Source organism: Cavia porcellus, unplaced genomic scaffold (genome assembly GCF_034190915.1).
Source record: "Cavia porcellus strain 051 isolate PalLab524CR breed Dunkin Hartley unplaced genomic scaffold, mCavPor4.1 scaffold_29, whole genome shotgun sequence".
NCBI classification, from domain to species: domain Eukaryota; kingdom Metazoa; phylum Chordata; class Mammalia; order Rodentia; family Caviidae; genus Cavia; species Cavia porcellus.
This window is the reverse complement of record NW_026947512.1, coordinates 19157536-19165230: the sequence shown is the minus strand read 5'-3', so window position 1 is coordinate 19165230 and position 7695 is coordinate 19157536.

Here is a 7695-nt window from a genome sequence, read left to right as displayed (position 1 = left end):
TGTAAACACTAGAGTCTGAGTCAGGCAAAGGAATGGCAATGCTGAGGACCTCTCATCCAGCCTCACTGGGCCTGTCCAGCCCGGTGATGGAACCTGAGGGGCCAGAGACATCCCTTGCTCCAGTGGTGGGTGAAGACCCAGGCTGGGTGAGTCTTGAAGGTTTTTGAGCAAGGTAGGAAATGACTAGAGCAGTCCCTGAATGTTAATCAGGCAGCAGACTGTGAAATGGCTTTGGTCCAGGTGAGAAATTTAGTGATCAGGAGACCATACAGTCTTCTCCACAAAAATGTATAGATCACTTGCTGGGTGCCGGGCGCTGTGCCAGCCACTGAGGGTTTTCGGGTGAGAATCAAAGGCACGGTCTCTGCCCTGGCAAAGTTCAGGCCCTAATGAACTAACAAGCAAGTGATTTCCATAGGAGGTAGAGAGTTTTGGGAGAGTGGAATGTGGCCTACTTAGAAAATAATCAAAATAGCCAGCCTACAGATGGAGAGTTGAGAACCCACACTAGGGCCAAAGACAAGGGGGTGTACAGTGCTCATAATAACCAAAGCTAAAATATGTCCAGACATGATCAAGTGATTTGATTCTTCATTACGAGGAGATTTGGAGCAGAAGAAACATAGGTCATTACTATCCATCAATAACTCAAAATCCCAATTACTCAAGCATTTCATATTCCTCCCTCACCCACAACTCATGGAAGTATTTGTGTCTTTGCTCACAAACCAGTAAAGCATCACAGTTAAGAGAAAATACTTCAAATATCTAAATGTAGGAAAAAAATCTAAATGTAGTTTCTAAAACTATAAAGTGCTGAGACGATAATACACTAAAATCTTCATGTCCTTGAATTAGGCTGAAGTTTCTTAGATATAATAGGAAAAGCAGAAGCTCCCCTCCCCAAAAAAAGATTTGTCAGTGCACCTGTTAACTTAAATAATGATCAGAGGGAGATTCTTGGGAGAGTGGTATTTATTTGAGATTAACAGAGCATTGCAATGGAAAGGTCCTTCCAAGTCACCTGCAGGTAAATCTGAGGAGCAGGAAGCAGGGGAAATGTTTAAAAGCAAAAGTGGAGAGATTTGCATAAGCTACTTGGAGACAAAGTTCATTAGTCCTGGAGGAGGGGGAGGGGGCAGCTGTTGATGTCAGCTCATTTGTAGAGAAGCCTTGATGGGCAAATGTACTGCCAAGAATGCCTTGTTTAAATTCTTACAGTCTCCTCTCTGCCAAAAAAAAAAAAAAAAAAAAAAGCTAGGGAATGAATCCAGGGCCTCTGAACTGGGCTACAAACATAGCTCTTTTCTGTTTTTGAGACAGGATCTTGTTAAATCACTTGAACTTGGGATTCTCCTGTCTCAGCTTTCCAGTGTGTTGGGAATACAGGTATGTGCCACCATGCCTAGCTTATTGCAGTTTTGAAGAATGTTACACTTTTTAATAGAAATCTCTGCATAGGTGTGAGACATGCAACATATAGGGTAATATAAACTAAAAGAAGTCTCCTATGAACCTTTAGGAGACCCTTGGGAAGATACACAGGCATGCAGCTGCCCCTCCAAACTGCTTGGCTCTGATTTGGTCTGGGCCAAGGAAGAGTTTACTTTGCGTTGTGAATTTAGTTTTGAGGATCAAACCCAGGATTTTGCACATGCCGGACTAGTAAGTACCCTACTCTCCAGCCCAGGAATCATTCAGAGGAGCAACTTTCACAGTTTCTATTTCTTCTCTCAGTGCTACTGTGAACTTAAAAGAGGAATGGAGTGTGAGTCTGGTTAGAAAGCACTGTATGTGTTAATAATAACTACTGTCAATGAGTACTAATTACTGCTTATTAATAAAACTATTAACATTTGAGTATCTGTTACATACAAGATAGTTTCTGTATGTTATCCACTTCACAAAACCCATACAAGGGCAGTGTCTGTACCCCATTTATTGATGAGAAAATGAAAGCCCAGAATCGTTTTTTAAAAATCACAGAGGCTTGAGCCCCCACATCTGATATCAGATAGCTTCACCATGTCACCGGCCTCCATAATTCTTGGCCTGGATCACCAATGAGGAGCAATCTTAAAGTCATGGTCTCTCCTCTCCTCTGAGCTCTGTCATTTGAAATATTTTAAGCTTCTTTAAAGCATTATTCACCAAGGCAATTCATTTCCAACCTGGGCCACATAGTGGTGACTGTGTCCCTCCCCAAAAGATGCTCATGCATTGGTCCAAGGTACAGTATGCGTGCTTGAGGGCGCTCCTGGGCAGCCAGGCTGAAAGCCACTGGGTTCAGTGTGATCTTTTGTCAAATCCAGAAGGACTGCAAAGAGGCATTGCCTTTGGCCAGATCAGATTTTCCAACAAGGTACTGGGCCTTTAAGATAAAGAAGAAAATTGTCCCTTCCTAGGCTGGAGGTGCATGGTAGGCTCCTGTTGGACAGATAGACAGATAAGACCACAGCCCAGATCCCTGCCAGCAATCCCCAGGTCAATCAGTTGTTTAACAGTTTAACTGTTGTGTGAACAAAATGTACCTCAGCAGCAGTTTCTAGAATTTGATCTCTGAGGGGCCATCTCTCCTCCCAGCTCAGCCTGGTGGATGGGGCAGCAAGGATAGCTAATTATGCTTCCTCGAGCTCTGCCTTCTGGCTCTTCTCTATCCTCTGAGAGCCAGAGGTGACAAGACAGGCCAGGAGGGCCTGTGTCATTTCAGGAAGCAGACAAGAAGAAACATCAAAGGACAGTGCCAGGCACATGACTAGAAGCTATAGAGACAAACACCCAGTGACTTTTCCTTTGAGGTCCTCTACTATTGGCAAACCTCATGTTATTAAAATACTTTGCCTATCATGGGGATCGTGGAGAAGAAAAGCTGAATTTAACAGCTGAGTTTTAGTTCTCATATTAACATAATTGAAAGGCAACAGACATCATCCTTTGTCTTGTCATTATCCAGCTGTTTTAATACTTTTTTTTTGTACCAGGGATCAAACTCATGACCTTGTGTTTGCCAAGCAGGCACTTACACCACTGAGCTAAACCCTCGGCCCCTTAATACTTACTTTTACCTTAAGAGTCACTTGTCCAGAAACCTCAATCATCCAGACATAAAATGTATGGACTTCTGATGCATGCAGTAGATGTTTCAATGCTCTTGACTTACATCGCATGCTCAATCCTTCTTAAACTATGTAATAAAAAGCGTGTCCCAGCTAGCGTTTACCGGGTCCCTGCTGTGTGTTGGCACAGGGCTGGGCTCATGGTAATGGACAGTTAAGGGATTGTTCTTGTGCCCTAAGAGCCCACAATCCAGGTGACAGCAAAACCTCCATACTTGCTGTGTGCTAAGTAGACTCTGCCAGGAAAATAAATAACAATAACAATAAAACCCAGCTGATCCTAGTAAGTCTGGTTAGAGGCTCCAACTAAGAGCAGATAAGAGCCAGAAAATTCAGATGCTGGACAGAAGCATCCAAGAGAGCTGAGAGCCTGAAAGCAGAGGAGGAAACATGTAATGCCACCGAACTCAGAAGGCACAGTGGTCAGGGACCCAGTACAGGAACAAGTTGTCTCATAAACCTTTATGGTCCCCCAGAACCAGTCCTATTTTATTATGTACTCAGTCTAGGTGATTTTATTCAGTGCTTAGGACAGCCATAGGAAATAAATATTACTTCTCTGCTCTACAGATGAAAGAAATGCAGATCAGCAAAGCAAGCTTGCAAGATGTGGGCTCAGAATTTGAATTTAAGTGTTTCCACTTCATTCCCAAGTGATGCTCGTGGTTACAAAATCAGAGCTGTGGGAGAGTTGGCAGGGAGATCATCTACCTCAATGTCCTCAAGTTACCAGGGAGGAAATTAAAGGGGAGATCATTCAAAAATATGTAAGATTATACTTGAGATCTTTTGTTTTAAAAGGCAAGGAAGGGTGCAAGTACATGTCAGGAAGATTTCTGCTCAATACTGTCCTGCCATAACACCATAACACGGTCAGAGTTTGGGTAGGAGCAGGGTGTGAGACAAGGGCTTTTCAGTGATGCTCTTCAGAAAGGCTGAGAGCAAGAAAAAGGGCCAGAGCCCAGCAGACCTGTGACCACAGGTGAAGTCTAGCCCTGGCCTGGTGGGGGAGGGGCGTCCTTTTGAGAATCAGAGCACTGCAGAATTGTCCTCTCCCTACTTAGATACCCAGGTGTGGGCCTCTCATTTTTTATATCAGCCTCCACCTCCCAGCTGCCCAGGGCTGAGTACAACTGACCAAGAGAGGCAGTGCATTCGCTGTGAGCTCTCAGGAGAAGCCACCCACACAGCATGGGGAGGGTAGGAACCCAGGGAAGGGGTTTGGGCAGGGCACATCTCTCAACAACTTCAGACAGATTGTAATCAACTCATTGTGTCCCTGCTTCCCCCACTACTTCATGAGCTTCTTGAGTGAGTGATGATCTTACTTGTTATTACACCCCAGCTCCTGGCATCACGCCTGGCACACAGTAGCCAACCCCCCCCCCCAATCAATTTCAACAGAATGGTACTCGAGAGAAACTGCTACAGCTTTCAAAGAGCAAACTGCAGTTATCTGAAAAATTGCTAGCTAAATGAGGCATTCTTGGCAAAAGGTCACACTGGACCACAGTGTGGTCAGATGGGAAGACTCAGCAACCGCAGGCCAAGGCCTCCCCGTCACTGCAGGATTTGCTGAGAGTACAGATCTGCTCATCTGAGCAGCACTGGTTGCTGCCTCTGAAGAGCAGAGCACAGTCCCAAGGAGCCTTTCCAGTGGCTTCTTACAGAGCAGGAGACATGACTAGGCTTCTCTCTGCTTCCAGGTTTGGCATAAGTATGTGATGAACCTCAGGATGATTGGTGATGTTCCCTGCACTTCTCCACATGGCCTACTTTTGCTAGAAAAGTCCTACCTTTAAAGTAAGCCACTAGTAAGTGCAGGGTGCTGCTTGTGTTCTTTTTCCAACTTGCAGTACAGGGCTGAGGCTTAAAACACAGTGCAATCGACCTCTATAATAGTGGCTGCTACCACTCAGATAAAGTCAAATCCCCTTACCCCAGATCTCACTTAGGGAGATGTATTTCTCACAACCTCAAAATTCAAGAAAGGTTATATGACCTTGCTTGGCTTCAGAAAACGGTAGTGGGGGTGGACACTGTATACAGCAAGGAAGCTGATAGCCTTCAAAACAGAAATCAAAAGATCAAAGGCGTGAAGTGTGATAGAGACAGTTTTACTAGGTCATCATAAAAGAAGTAAGAAAACAACCAGGTGTGATGGTGCATACCTATAGTCCCCAAACTCGAGGAAACTGAGGCAGGAGGATTGCAAATTTGAGCCCACCCTGAGCAATTTAGAGACTTAGCTAGACTCTGTCCTAAGATTTAAAAAAAAGAAATAGAAGGTTGGGGATTTAGCTCAGTGGCATAGGTGCCTGCCTGGCAAGTGCAGGGTCATGAGTTCGATTCCTGGTACCAAAAAAAAAAAAAAATTAGAAAGGGTTAGAAATGTTGCTCAGTACAAAGGGCTTGGGCACAGGTCAGAGTAATGCCAAAGCTGATCACTCAATATTAGTGGAGTTGTTGACATGAAAGCGAGTTAAATTGAGTGGAACAAAAATGCACACAAGCATCTCAGGTCTCCAATAGGCTCTATCAGAACAAGTAAATGTTGACACCTTCGTCCCTGCCTGGTTCTAAGTGGAGACTCCTGCTTATTTTGGTGTGTCTTGGTTGGACTGCTACACACAGAAACATAAGGCAGACAACTGTGGCATTTATGTTAACTTATCTGTTCCTTGGGAGAAGTGTGGAGCCAGATAGGGGCAAAAGAAGAAGAAAAGAAAACTGGATGGGAGAACAAGCCCTGCATACAGGTTCCAAACTGCATATGTGTTCTGTCTGCCCACAATTTCTTTTTATAAAGGTCTGGATTCTTTTCCAATGCAGAGAATTCATATTTGGGGATTTCATATAAATATCCAGATTTTCACTTCTCTTGGAAAGTCTACCCTCTTCCCACAGGGTAGGGCAGGGCGGGGTTGACCTGCTGCCTCTTCTGGAGTCCCGTTGCCTGGGTCAGTCCCTGGGCTCACTCATTCATACCACTTGCCTGTCCTGTGTCGATCTTTGGGTTTGAGACTCTCAATACTGTTAGCAAATGCTATGGATTATTAGTTTCTTGTTTTAATATATCATGATATAAAATATATAACATAAAGTAGGCTTTTTTTTTTTTTGAGTACTGGGGATACTGAGCTATAGTCCTATTTATTTATTTATTTATTTATTTATTTATTTATTTATTTATTTGTGACAGGGTCTCCTTACTAAATAGCTAAATTTCCCAGGCTGGTCTCAAACTTAAGACCCTCCTGCCTTGGTCTCCTAGTAGCTGGATTACCAGTGTGATCAGCTAAAATGGCCATTTTAACCATTTTTAAGTGCACAGCCCAGAGAGACTAAGCTCACCCCAAGTGCTGTACAACCACCACCTCTATCCATCTCCAGAGGTGTTTTGTTTTATTCTCCAAAAGCAAAGCTCTGTTCCCCTTCACATTGTGGCTCCCCATCACCTAGCAACCACCTTCCTGTCTCCATGCACTTGACTGCCTTCCCTTCATGGAAGAGGACTCCCTGGGGTGTGTCCCTGACTGACTTGCAGCAGTCAGTGTGGTGAACTCCAAAGAGGATTTTCACAATGGCTCTCGAGGAACAGCTGCTGTCACCTCATTCCCTGGTTGCCAGGAAATGAAGAGAAATGGCCTCACCCACGTCTTCAGGGTTCCCAGAATAGTCTCCCTCCCACTCTGGAGATTGATTCATTAGGAGGTTGTATAGATGTGATGTCCACACCCCAGAATAGTTGCAGGAGCCATTGGTGCTCCTGGAGTTTGGAGCAGTACTGGCAAATCCCACCCCCACCATGCTTTCCATCTTCCCCTGTTACCTGCTCAGCCAAAGGGAGGAAGAGATGCAAGACTGTGTTTGCACCCAGTGGCACTGAAGCCCTGTGTGGCCCTCATGAGTTCATTGTTTCTTAAGCAAATTTGTTCAAAGCCAGGGCTGCTCACCACTGGCCAATGACTTCTCTTTCCTTTCCCTCTACTCAAGTGCTCTCAGGAATGTGTCTCACAATCCAATGCTTGGTCCGTTAGGTACTTTCTTCTATTGATTACACCAGGGACTGAAACCAGGACCTTTGCATTGAGCTATGTCCCCAGGTCTTTTTTAATTTTATTTTTCATTTTAAGGTTTTCACTAAGTCACTAAGTTACCCAGGTTGGACTTGAACCCGTTATCCTGTTTCAGCCTCCTAGAGTGCTGAGGCACCTTCTCACTTTGGTCTCAAGATTCTTGCTTAATTAAGGGGTAAGGTTTAATTTTAGTTTAAAGACCAGCCTCTTTACATTACTGTAATCAATGACCCTGTATGTACATGTGCTTGTGTGCACGCATGCATGATGCTGGTGATGGAATCCGAAGCCTCGCTCATGCCAGGCAAGTATTCCTGAGCCGCATCTTCCCAGGCCCTCAACAAGAATTTTCCCTGGAGATTGATGGGGACACAGGGAAGGGAATGAGGGGGGGAGAACAGGCAAGAAAAGACAAGCTTCCAAGCATCAATAACCTCTTCCTGGTGTGGAAGAATTACTGTCAAGCACTGTAGATATGAACGATGTGATCTAGCAGTTCT